The sequence below is a fragment of the Tamandua tetradactyla genome, chromosome 15 (assembly GCF_023851605.1).
Source record: "Tamandua tetradactyla isolate mTamTet1 chromosome 15, mTamTet1.pri, whole genome shotgun sequence".
Lineage (NCBI taxonomy): Eukaryota > Metazoa > Chordata > Mammalia > Pilosa > Myrmecophagidae > Tamandua > Tamandua tetradactyla.
In genome coordinates this window covers 44,300,054-44,313,571 of record NC_135341.1, presented here as the reverse complement: position 1 = coordinate 44,313,571, position 13,518 = coordinate 44,300,054, and the positions used below count along the sequence as shown (strand labels likewise).

The 13,518-nt window shown below is 38.6% G+C and overlaps 1 protein-coding gene and 1 pseudogene across 8 annotated transcripts in view; both read right to left on the bottom strand.

Annotated features, from left to right (window-relative positions):
* Window positions 1–4,188, bottom strand: part of CYP8B1 (cytochrome P450 family 8 subfamily B member 1) — a 55,781-nt gene extending 51,593 nt beyond the window's left edge. For all 8 annotated transcript variants that reach the window (XR_013162821.1, XR_013162824.1, XR_013162822.1 and 5 more), the window contains exons 1-2: window positions 4,022–4,188; window positions 3,171–3,408 (exon numbers count right to left, since the gene is read on the bottom strand). The gene's annotated coding sequence lies outside the window, so the exon portion shown is untranslated. The remainder of the gene's footprint in view (window positions 1–3,170; window positions 3,409–4,021) is intronic.
* A 5,426-nt stretch (window positions 4,189–9,614) lies between these two features.
* LOC143657750 (eukaryotic translation initiation factor 2A pseudogene) lies at window positions 9,615–12,355 on the bottom strand (annotated as a pseudogene).
* Between the last annotated feature and the right edge of the window lie 1,163 nt (window positions 12,356–13,518).

Genomic DNA, 13,518 nt, shown 5'->3' with positions numbered 1-13,518 from the left:
TTAAAGAAAAATCATGCAGCAAATACAGAGTTTCTATATATCCACCCCCATTTTAAACATTTTTTGCATTAGTGTGGTGCATTTGTTCAACTGATGAGAGAATATTATTATAATTATACTATTAAATATAGATTATAGTCACATTAGACTTCACAGTTTGTGTTTTATAGTCCTATGGTTGTTACTTGTTTTTTTAAATTTTATTAATTTTGTCCTAGCAAAATATATACCACCACAAATTTCCCTTTAACCACATTCAGATGTGTAATTCAGTGCTATTCATTACCTTCAAAATGTTGGGCTACCATTACCACCATACATTACTAAAAGTTTTCCATTAACCCAAATAAAGACTCTATAATTTAGGCATAATTTAACCATTCCCTACCTTCACCCCAGAGTTAGTTACTTTATTTTGAAAGGAATTGTTTTCTTAATTTTCTCTTCAAATTGTTCATTACTTGTGTATAGAAATGCCACAGGTTTTTATGTATTGCTCTTGTACCCCATCATGTTGCTGAATTTGTTTATTAGCTCTAGTAGTTTTGTGGTAGAGTTTTTGTGCTTTTCTGTATATAGGATCAGATAATGTGAAAATAGGGTAAGTTTTATTTCTTAATTTCCCATCTGAATTCTTTTATTTCTTTTTTTGCCTATATGTTCTGGCTAGAACTTCTATTACAATATTGAATAACAGTGGTGAGAGTGGGCATCCTAGTTTTTTTCTGATCTTAGAGGGAAAGCTGCCAATCTTTGTAAGGACCCAGGTCTGGGCCCCACTCCTCCTCCATTTTCAGAGCAAGTCATCTAGCCTACATGACCAAGACAGACATTAAAGGTCAAATAATGTAAACCCCTCTGCCCTAATAACCAATCTCAAGAGAGTCTGCTGAAATTTCATTGTAACCAAATCTTGTGAGACTATTAAACTTTATAAGCATTTTCCTGGGCATGCCTCTTTCTCTTTTTTTCTCTTGGCTTTGTGTGGAGTGCAGACTTCATCTCCCAACTGGCCACAATTGGGGAAGACCATCCTCCTAACCATAAATCCCTAATTAAACTCATGGCTAATCGTCTGCCTAGCATATTCTTTTGTCCTGAGATTGTGCTGGGCTGGAACAATCTTTCACTATTGAGTATGATAGCAGTAAGTTTTTCATATATGCCCTTTATTCTGTTGAGGAAGTTTCCTTCTATTACTAGTTTATGTTTTTATCAAGAAAGGGTGCCAGATTTTGTCAAATGCCTTTTCTGCATTAATTGAGAGAAAGAACCAATTAAAAAAAATAGCGAAAAATAAAGAAAAGGGACTTTTAGTGCTAGCCCTGAATAAGTAGTTGGTGTTACTTATTCTCCCATGTTAGAGAAACAATAAATCCTAGAAAACATATGTAAAACAACTGTTTGCAGAGATTCAGTAGCAACCAAGGCAATGTGATGATGATAATGAGAGAGAGAGAGAGAGAGAGAGAGAGAGAGAGAGAGAGAGAAGGCCATAACATAAATTTTACCTTGACTCAAACTATCTCCCTAGAAATATTTGTTTAGTTGTGGCACAGAGAGTTAGAGCCTGAGCCGTGTAAGGCTTTCTCAGTGTGTAGAGGAGGCAGAGATCAGATCCCCTATATGTTTCTTTTTTTATTGGGGGGAGGGGTGCATGGTCCAGGAATCAAACCTGGATCTCCCACATGGAAGGCAAGCATTCTACCACTGAACTACCCGTGCACCCTCTATATGTTTTTTTTTTTTTTTTCATGGACAGGCTCCAGGAATTGAACCTGGGTCTCCAGCTCGGCAGGTGAGAATTCTTGCCACTGAGCCACTGTTGCACTGCCCTATATGTTTCTAAACCTAGAGCTGTGTCTCAGAGGTGCTAAGTGAAGGCCCACAGACGTCAAGTGAGGAACTGCCACAGGAAACAGAGGCTGAAAGCAACTGAGCCCAGGAGCAAGGGACCAGTAGATGCCAGCTGTGTACCTTCCCAGCTGACAGAGGTGTTTGGGATGGCATCAGCCTTCCTTGAGTGAAGGTAACCTCTTGTTGGTAACTTAGTTTGGACATTTTCTCAGCACTAGAACTGTAAACTTGTAGCTTACTAAATTCCCTTTTTAAAAGCTGTTCTATTTCTGGTATATTGCATTCTGGCAGCTTAGCAAACTAATACATACAGACTTTCTATTTTGGTTGAGGGAAAATTTCAGTAATGGATGGTGGTGATTTTAGCTCAAAATTGTGAATGCAATGAACAACAATGAATTATATTTAAATTTTAGGTTGTGTATGTATTACTAGAGTAAAAACTTATAAGAAAATAAACAACAAAAAAGGACTGTACAGCACAATGAACCCTAATGTAAACCAGACTATTGATAACAGTATAATTATAAAAAAGTTCTTTCATGAATTGTAACAAATATTCTACACTAATGCAAGGTGTTAATAATAGGGTAGTATGAGGGAACTCTGTATATCATGCATGATTTTTCTGTAAATTTACAAATTCTCTTAAAAAATGAGAGCATTAAAGGCAGTATGAGTATTTCAAAATGTAAAAATATATAAATAAAATAAATATTATACTAACACTTTTGATTTTGCTTTGCATTTGTGATGGTTAATTTTACGTGTCAACTTAGAAAATTATGCCAGTTGCTTGGTAGATGATGCTCTGTAGATATTGTGCAGTCGTAACATCTACAGTCATATCTGATTTACAGTGTTAATCACATGTACAGTCAGTTGACTTTAAAGAATACTCTTGATAATTTGGGTGGGACTCATACAATCAGTTGAAGGCCTTTCGAGCAAAAACTGAGGTTTCCTGGAGAAGAAAGCCTCCCTCAAAACTACAACCTCTACTTCTGAGTTTCCAGACTGCTGGCCTGCCCTCCAAAATTTCAGGCTTACAACTGCAAAATCAATTCCTGTCAGCCTCCACAATTTAGGAGCCAATTCTTTAAAATAAATCTCTTCATGCATATGTGTGTGCGCACACACCCATATATACACACACCATTGGTTCTGTATCTTTGGAGAAGCCTCAGTGATATGGCATACCTAGACAATCATGTACCTTGTAATGATTTGGTTTCCTCTCTACTCTCCTTATAATCAGGTAGTGAGATCTTTTTTCTTTTTTAAAGCAGTTTTGTTGAGATAAATCCACATACCTTACAATCCATATACAGTGTTCACAGAGAGGTAGTGAGATTTTAACCTGGGTTTTCCCATATTTGGGAGATGATCAGTGTCTTTATCTTGAAAATGGGTGACCTGGACTCCACACAAAGGCCTTGTGGATCCTGGAGTAGCACTGGCTTCAGTAGTGCTTGGCTGAAGGCTGGATGTTCCTTTCTAGACCCACCCTTCTTGGCAGAGTGGTTGTTTTGTGGGAAACAGTGGCTGACCCTGAGTATGAGATAAACAGTAGTAAACTTTAAGCCCACGTGGGGCATTACACTGGCCTGGGCACAAGTGAAGATGCAGTAGCGGGGTATAAATGAGGCTTTTTGAACAAGGCAGCAAAGTGTGCAGTCCCCAGTCCTGGCCTTTTTTCCTGCTTCTGATCTCCTTTCCTCATTTTTGGTAGCTCTCTCTACGGAGAAGCAGGGCCTTTTTAACATCCTAAGGGTCTTCTGAGTATACAATAAGATGGCTGTCTCTATTCCTCGACTTTTTTTCATTAAGCAAACGTTTCCAAGGCTCCTTTGTCCTGAGGTACCTCTACCCTACGGATAGCCCCTCAGCCGCGTTCAGATCTCTAGCTAGGCCCACTGTTTCCACTTCTGGTAGACATAAAAAGGAGAGACTCACTAGCAAGTGGGAAATCCGGAGGTGGGGGTGGGGGTGGGGTGGGTATCAAAGGCTGGGACCTGCTGCAGATGCCTGAGCCTATTCCGGCTCAAGGTGTGCGAGGGTCTATGCGCGTTTAGGGGCTCATTGTCCGAGATAGGCCCTGCCCCTCCACCTATATCCAGTGAAATTAGTGGCCTCACTTTTTGCTCCCGCCTTAGATACCCACCTGTTTTCTGAGGCGGTCATTTGGAGAATTAATTCTGATTCCCCGATTCAGAACGAGGCTACTAGGAGTGACATAGGCGCGCGTCTTGCCTGCTCACTCGCCCGCCCGCAGTCCATTTTCCGCAGGCTTGTCACAGAGATGTAAGGTCCTCCAGGATTCCTAGAGAATTCCAGGAAGCTGTGGCTTAGAGGGCCGGTGTGATGACGTACTTCCGGTGTGGCTATATTGTATTTAACTCGTGAGGGTTTGGCTTGTGAGGAGTGGTTGGTACCAATAAACTCTGTTCGCTGAAAAGAGCGAGGCCACCGGGCCCACGGTGAATGAGTCAGGTTTGGCCCGGGAAGAACGGGACAGGGCCTTGATGAGGGTGGTGGGCACAGCTTCTGCTGCCACCCACCTCCTGGCTCGACCTACAGCGTTGAGAGTGTGCGCGACCAGTCTTGGGGTGCTGGCCTGTGACAGCCTCCCGCTCCCTAGTCTTCTGTCACCTAGCCAGCCTACAATCTGTTTAGATTCCAAAAGTGGCATAGATATGAAAGATGATACCGAGGTCCTCATAGAATTTTAACTGTTTGTGCTTCAGGCCACGCTGGCTTCAACACGCCCCTCTGTCACCCCTACCCCCCTTATTGTTGCCTGAGCTGTGGACAACCCAGCCCCACCCCTCGGCTTATGCACACTCATCCCTCTTTTCCGTTTGAGGAAAGGATCACTTTATTCTCCTGGCATGGTATAAACCCAACCTGGAAGCTTGTTATTGACCTTTAGAACAGCCAAAGTTATCAGAATACTGAAATATTTGTTTTGTTCTTCCAGGATGGAGGTACTTAGTTTAAAAATTGGAGAATGTGGAGCCCTGGGATTTAGAATGGCTCACATGATGTTTAAAATTTCAGAATGGGTGGTATCTATCAAGTGCCTTATAGTGTGTGTCCAACGTTTACATATTCTCTGTACATTATTTGAGATAAGGAAAGAATTTGCCATCTACCTTTTCCTACATTCTTCAATTCACTTTTCTCATTACATTCTCTTTTATTTCTTGCGTTAACCTAATTCTCAAGATTCATGATCAATCAGACTAAACACGGGTCTGTGCTATTTGTGAAGTGTGCTAGGTTGTAACTGGTTCCCTACCTGGAATTGTTTCAACTCCATAGCTATGGCTTTCCCCATAGGAAAGAAAAAAGAATGTTTTGTAGGGCAGTATCTGCTGTTCTACTTCCAAGTGGTTTGCTTTTCGCACAGGTTATCAACTGTACAAATCAGACTTTTTAGCTTAAGCCCTTTCGTTTAATATTTCAATCTTGTTAAGTATGCTGTTCTACTTTGCTAGCTGCCAGAATGCAATATACGAAAAAGGAATGGCTTTTAAAAAGGGGAATTTAATCAGTTGCTAGTTTACAGTTCCAAGGCCAAGAAAATGTCACAATTAAACCAAGTCTATAGAAATGTCCACTCTAAGGCATCCAGGGAAAGATACCTTGGTTCAAGAAGGCCGATGAAGTTCAGGGTTTCTCTCTCAAATGAAAAGGCACATGGCAAACACAGAGTTACTCTCTCATCTGGAAAGGCACATGGTGAACATGGTCAGGGTTCCTCTCTCAGCTGGAAGGGCACATGGTGAACACAGTGTCATTTGCTAGCTTCTTCTCCTGGCTTCCTGTTTCATGAAGCTCCCTGGGAGACATTTTCCTTCTTCATTTACAAAGGTCGCTGGTTGGTGAGCTCTGCTTCTCATGGCTATGTCGTTCTGCTCTGCTCTCTCTGAATCTCTCATTCTCCAGAATGTTTCCTCTTTTATAGGACTTCAGAAACTAATCAAGAGCCACCCAAATGGGTGGAGATATGCCTCTACCTAATCCAGTTTAAAAAGCCACTCTTGATTAAATCACATCTCCAGGGAGATGATCTAATTACAGTTTCAAACATACAATATTGAATAGGGATTAGAAGAAACGGCTGCCTTTACAAAATGGGATTAGGATTAAACATGTCTTTTCCAGAGCATATACATCATTTCAAACCAGCACATATGCACTGTCAGGGATTTTTATTACCAAAATTTGACAGCATCAAGATTTAAGAGAAATAGAATACACAGCTACCAGGGGTGCCTATTTACTCAGTATGAATACCGCTTTTATTACTGTTGGACAGAAACCGTCCATTATATTTTCTTATAAAGTCCTGTTTACACTTGTAACTACTCTTACTTTTTATTGGAATACTTGGCACTGCCAGGTATTCTAGCCTCTCTTGACAGCTATGTTTCCCTGAGGCCCTCTCTTCCCTGGATGATTTCCTGGATTCACCAAGGAGGGTCAGTTGGGGGAAAGGCAGTGTATTGACTATAAAGTCTTTTGTCTGATGTTGTTTCAGTTCCCTAAGACTTACACCCATCTTTAGAAATGGAGTTAAAATGGAAGTTGTCTTTAAGGTCTATGAGTACATGTACTTTTATGCTGGCTAAGTACTTATCTCTGATCTAGTAAATGGCAGCTATTGTATTTGAGGTGTTGCCTTTAATGGGAATATCTTGCTGACTCGTGGTATTCAATGTGGAAGGTCTACTACCTAATGATTAACTATTAGCTGACCCAGAAGGGGAGTTTTCATTAGTTTAAAAATGAAATTGTTATGCTTTTACCCATATATGTACTTGTATGACCATCCTCTGGGTCAAGACATAGAACATTTTCAGCACCCCAGAAGCCCTGTTATGCTTCTTTTAGGTGATAACCCCCACGGTTGACCACTGTTCTGACCTCTATTATTATAGATTAGTTGTAATATTGGAACCTGGAAAGTTTGGGACATATTATGAAATTGGTGGATTTCTTTAATATGGTTGTGTTTTTCTTCTTACCACTATCCCCTAAGATTATAAAATTAAGCATCTTGTAATCAATCTGTATTTACCAGAATGAAAATAGTAGTAGGAAGATATAAAGATATTCTTAATAAACTATTTTCAAATTCTATTTTGTCTTTATTATTTGAATCACAGACACTGTCCTGTATAAATATCTTATGTAGCATAGGAGGAAAAACTGTACTGTGTGAATTCTTGGGATCTCTCATAACCTTTGGAACTCCAGATTTCTTTTCAGCCATAATTTTCACCCTAGTATCTTTTCCATCCTCTTTCCTTTGATGTATTTCCTGGGTAATCGAAAAAGTTTTCTTCATCTACCTTCTTAGCTTTTGCCAGATTCATTCCTGGGGTGATCTCTGCTTCCTTTGTACATTCCCCTTTATTCCTGGTATCTCACTTCTATAATTATAACTGATGAGTAGCAGATCACATAGCCTTCAAAATAGGATGGGTCAGAAGCTATTTGCAGGAGTTATGATCAGTGTTCTATTGTCACAAATGTTTCTTCATGTTCAGCTCCAGAGGATATTACTTTTCTCCAAGACAGGGATAAGAGAGATCAAATGATGGCAGGTGCTGGGCCCCAGGTGAGCTGAGTTTCTTCCGCTTTCTACAGAGTTGGGTTAAACCAGTGCAAACACCTAAGTGAATCAGTACCTAAAGCTAAAGATGCAGTGGTCTGTATTAACCAGCAGGAATTACCTATACACACACATGCTACACATGCATACATGTGTTTGTGTGTACACGAATGTAAATATAGATGCATAAATAACTATCTTATATATATAGTATAAAGCGTAAGTATATAGCTCATTTTTTTATAAATATGTATCTGTGTGACCAACCCTGTATCAAGACATAGTACATTATCAGCATTCCATAAGTCCTATTAAGCCCCTCATAGTTAATACTCTTCAAGGTTGGACACTGTTCTGACCTGTATCACTGTAGATTAGTTTTGCCTGTCCTGAACTTCATATACCAGCATGTACTCTTATATCTGCCTTCTTTTGCTCAACATTATGTCTGTGAACTACCATGTTGTTGCACCTAGCAGTATTTTGTTTTTTTCTTTGCTGAGTAATTTTCCATTAATTATTATACCTCATTTTATATTCATTCTACTGTAGATGGACATGTTGGTTGTTGTCAGTGTTAGACTAGTATGAGCAAGAATGCAGCGAACATACTTGTACATCTTGAATATGTCTTTAGTTGGACATACACACTCCTTTCTCTTGTATATACCTCTAGCAGTGAAATTGCTAGGTCATTGGTTATACATTTAATTAGTTTTAGTGGATGCTATCCAACAGTTTTCCAAACTGGTTGTCCCAATTCTACCCACAGTGTATGAGAGTTCCAGTTGTTCTATATCCTCACCAACACTTGTTATCATTAGTTCTTGGTATCTTATTGGGGTTTTAAAATTTCCTTTTCCAAGTAAGCAGTGGTGTTGAACAGTATTCCATATGTTTACTGGCTGTATGGAAGTTCTCTTACATGAAGTGCCTTTTCAGGTGTTTTCCCAATTTTTAAAATTATACTGTGTCTTTTTTTCCTGTTGTAGTAGTTCTTTATGTGCTACATACACATAAAATAAATACAAAGGATTTGAGTCCTTTGTCAGATACACACACACACACACACACACACACACATTATGAAATATCTTCTCCCAGTCTGAGGTTTGCTTTTCTACTCCCTTAATGCTGCCCTGTGATAATCAAAATTTCTTATTTTTAATGAAGTCTAGTACATGAATTTCTTCTATTTTGTCATTAATGTTTGTTTTATTTAAGAAATCTTTGTTTACTTCCAGGGTCATGAAGATATATTCTATATGTTCTTCTAGAGAATTTATGGTTTTAAATTTCTCATTTAAGAAATGAGAAATTAAGAATCATTTCTGTGATTTATCTCAAATTAAGAATATGAGATATGGGGGACAAAGTTCTTTTTAATTTTTTCCATATAGTTATCTAGTTGACTCAGGACTAGGACTATTTATTGAAAGTTCTGTCATTTCCCTTCTGGATTCACTGGTTACCTAATCATAAATTATGTTACTGTATAGGGGACAATGTATGTTTGGGTCTGTTTTTTTTTTTTTTAATGTTTTTATTTGTTTATGTGGTGAATACTGTTTCCTACTAAAAAACACAATAATGTTTGGCTCTCAATCTGTCAATCTTACCTAAAAAATTCATTCATCTTTTCTAAATAATGTTTTGACAGGAAAACTCAGTTTAACAAACATCACTAAATAATTTCACACATATACAGAATCTCCTATAAATGATTAAAATTCTAAAAGAACATGAAGTGTAGGTATATGGATATTCTGTGTACACCAGTGGGTTTAACAAAGAATGTGTTGTGTACTGATTCTGGTAACCAGCATGCTTTCTGTGAAGCTTTAAAGACCCCATTCCAAATCTTCTAAAAGAGAAGGGTTATCTCTTTTAGAATTTTCTCCAACTGATTTTTTTCTAGTTTTTTCCAGTTGCTGTTTGTTCTTTCATTTGTTCCAATGCTTCCAGTTCTTCTTTAGGTTCTTAGTTTTCTATCTGAGGGTCTCTAGAAGTTGACATGGTGTACTCAGTGGGGCAGGAGTAGGTGCCAAATATGGATTCTTGTTACTTCTTGCCTCCTGTTCTGAAGCTTTCTTAGCTTTTATGCTTCCTTTGATTTTGCTAATTGTTTATCATTTCATGCTTGTAGTTTCATTTGTCCATTGTTAGCTTGTAACCTGGAGGCAAGTGTTGTAGTTAAAATATGCTCAACATCAGGTACCAAGCAAAATATGTGAAATTAGAGGCCACTGGTTTGAAAATAAGTTTATAGGTTTTAATGTCCCATACTTTCATCTGTCCCTTCAGTTGTCCAAATCTAGCTAGTACTAATAATGTTCATGAGAGCTATAGTAGGCTGCATTATGAGGACCAGTTCCAAAGTCAAATATAGGGTTACATATTATGTTGAAAATTGTAACTTCAACAGGCACAAAACCATAAACAGCACAAAACTCAGTAGAACTAGAATTTTAAACTATGTCATAAATGGAACCATTTTTGGTAATTGCACTACAGCACTTTCTTCATTTGTTGCAATATAGTGCAGTGTATAGTAGGAAGATCCTGCTTGTCAACATCTGTACTAGCTATTGCTAAGCAGTAGCTTTTTTATTCCATAACATTGTCACCTAATCAGCCATAAAGAAACTTTTTTTTTTTTGCTAAAACCATGTGAAGTTCCTCAAAGTTAGGAAACTGACATAATCTAACAAAGGAAAGTATAATTTTATTCCAGCCAGACAGCCACCTTGTATAATTGGGGTCCAGGTGATAACTCACAATCATTAGTATTTTGCAAGTGCAATTTATTTGTATTTGTATTAAAATTGTTTTCAAAGAAGTGAGCGTCATTGTTAGCATTTAGGCACAAGTGCTTTCATCCTCTGACTAGGAATTTTGCATTACTTTCTGGATGAAAGACCTTGAACATGTCCCAGTTTTCACATCATGAAGCTTTGCCATATTTAGAAGCAGTGTAATGTTGCCATGTTGCTAGTATGGTTCTGGCGAGCAATCAAGGCAAACTGCCTTTGGGATGTTGAAGGAATACAGTAATCCCTTGTTAGTGACACCAATAATATGTACTTTTTCTCTGGTGTCCCAGAGAAACAAGGTCCTGTCCTTACTAAAGAAAATAGACTTTGCAGTTTTTCTTAGATTCCCTTGGAAACACCATGCTTTCTGTTAAATGTGGTGGCCCATTCAACATGTAGAGTCCTTCTGATCCTCACCAGGAATGGGTGGATTGTGCCTTTTGTCCTGGAGAGAGCTGCCTGCATCTGTTTTTAAACTCCCTTTCCAATTCTATCAGTGGGTTTGTCTGTCTTTGTGCTGGCATCCCATTGATGCTCATGGTTGGGGAATTAAAATAGGTTTGTAACAACATGGTTTAACACAAAGGCTTTCTTCCAAGGTCATTTAAAATATATCAAAAAGATAATTGATGAGATTTGTTTGGCACCTGGTTCATAGTTTCCCTAAACTCCATACTCTAATACCTCTTTCTCTAGAGCCTTTTTTTCTGAAATACAGTGCTGAGCTCCTGTTCTGGTATTTGAAAACTTTCAGTAGGCTTTTCAAGCTCATCTTGAGCCTTGTGTATTAAGTTGGTGTAGGCTCTAGCTTCTTCCCAAGTAAGCAGTATTTTCCTACATCTCTTTGATCTCATTACTTCTGCATGGGGAAGGGGTGCATGATGGGTGGAGGGAGGATGGTCACTGACCATCTGAGAGCTTTGTGCCTGGGGTATTAAGTGAGGAGACAACAATGAAGGAAAAATTGTAGTGGAAGTGTAATTGGGAAATGGTGGTAATATTAGCAATCCAAATCACCCAAAATGTATACAAAGTGGAGAGAATCTTAGATGTAAGGTGACAGCCATGTTGAAGGGTTGATTCTCCTTTTGTGTTTGTACTATTATGCTCTGGCGCAAGCCCAGCTCCTGTATAGTAGGTGGAAGTAACATGTGTTTGGGAGCTCATAGTGGAGATGCACTTGGTTCTAACTGGGAAAGTATGCTGAACTCTGGCTGGCCATCTTTAATTGTGTCCTTTCTTCCACACCTTTCATATTTCACATATAAACCCCTCATGCACATCAAGGATGCAGTACTAAATATATATCCTGTAGGTGCCCTTTCCAGGCCTTTCATTTGACAGTTTTTTCATCATCAAAGTCCTGAGGCCTGGGAGAGCAGGAACTTGTCGTTTCAGGAATCTGTAACTTTTGAGGATGTGGCCATGTACTTCACTGAGAATGAATGGACTAGCCTGATGCCTGCTCAGAAGGCCCTGTACAGGGATATGATGATGGAAAATTACGGGGCTGTGGCCTTTCTAAGTAAGCCTCTTTTTCTGGTCTCTGCCTGGGTCTTCAGAGGTTGAAGGAGTCTCATAACTAATTGCTAATCCCAAATGGCAGCCTCAGCGATTGTCAGGTATGAAGAGCCCTATGGTCTATTTGTCCTCCAAAAGGGCTTTCCTTCATAAAAGCTGTCCACTCTCTCCTCCCTCCTCCTTCCCTCCTGTAACCTTCCTTACAGTTTGTCGTCTGGGCGTGGGGCTTGATCTATATCTTATCACCTTCAACCTAATATTGAACTCCAAATTATCTTGAGGGAACCCAGCCCTTTTGTATGCCTTTGAGAGTTGTTCCTAGGAGACATGTCTGTTTCTCCACTATCACAATTTTCCATTCTCTAATAAAAAAGATTAGAGAACTTGTTTCCCTTTAAATAAAAATTTGTCTCCCAGTATGTCTTGGGCTTCCTTATGAACACAATCCTGAAGTTTTTTCCCCAGGATCCCTGTACCTCTCCAGGGTACCTTTTGCCAAGCTTACCCAGGAATTACCCTCCTTACCTCCTCTGCCTGCCATAGGTTGAAGCCAACCTCAGTAACTCTGCTGAAGAGTTGTGTTTTCATATTGTGTTTTTCAAGCAGCATCCTCTGCTTCCAAACCAGTTCTGATCTCTCACCTGGAGCAAAGAAAAGAGCCATGGTTTACCCAGCCGCAGGGAGTTTTGTGCAGGAAGGGGAGGACAACAGGCCTTACAGGTGAGTTAAGTAAGGGGTATCCTCTCTAACTTGTTCTCTTCCTTTGCCTTCATTTCATCAAAGTGAAAGATGTGTTCTCTATTAGCATCATGGAGTACATTGGAATCCTTGATCATACTCTTTCTGTCTGACCTGTAATTGGTCTATCATTCATTGCTTCCCATCCCTTTAAATTATAGTACACAACAGTCTGCTTTGATGTTTTCCACACCTGGATGCTTTTTATACCTGGAGATATGTGGAAATGATTCTTAAATACGTTATTGGTGATGTGTGATCACCTTTTTCATAGTTCCCCAGTTTTACAGAATTGTTAAATTTGGTACTCTATCATTTTGTACACTATCCAAAAGAACAAGTGGAAAAATTTATTTTTGCTTTTGATGGTAATAAACATATTACATTAATTTTTTTATACTGAAATGCTTTAAGGTACCTTACAGATATTATGTTCTTCCTCCCCTTTAGGATATATCTCAAAGCTAAGAAGATTTAGCTATTTAGCCAACATAATGTTATTCCATACAAAAAGATCAAAACTTCCTCAAAATCATCACTGTTGGGAAGACAGGACAAAAGTGTAATTCTTTAACTTCAAATACCAATTTTTAAAGTAAGGAGTCGATTTAAAAACTACATTAAACAATGTCTATTACACATTTTCTTTTTTTCTGTAACTAATGTATTGCCATAGATTTAATGTTTTTAGATGAATTAAAATTATTCCTTTTGAAGTATAAAGCAGACTCATGTGATTTTTATTTTTAGCAACTTGATTGAGATATAATTCATAAACCATACAAGTAACCCATTTAAAGTGTACAATTCAGTGGTGTTTACAGATTTATACATCACCATATTCTATGTTTAGAACATTTTTGTCAGCCAGAAAAGAAAATCCTGTATCCATTAGCATTACTTCCATTTTCCCCATACTCTAGACAATCATGTCTCTCCTTTCTGTTTCTATAGATTTGTCTTTTG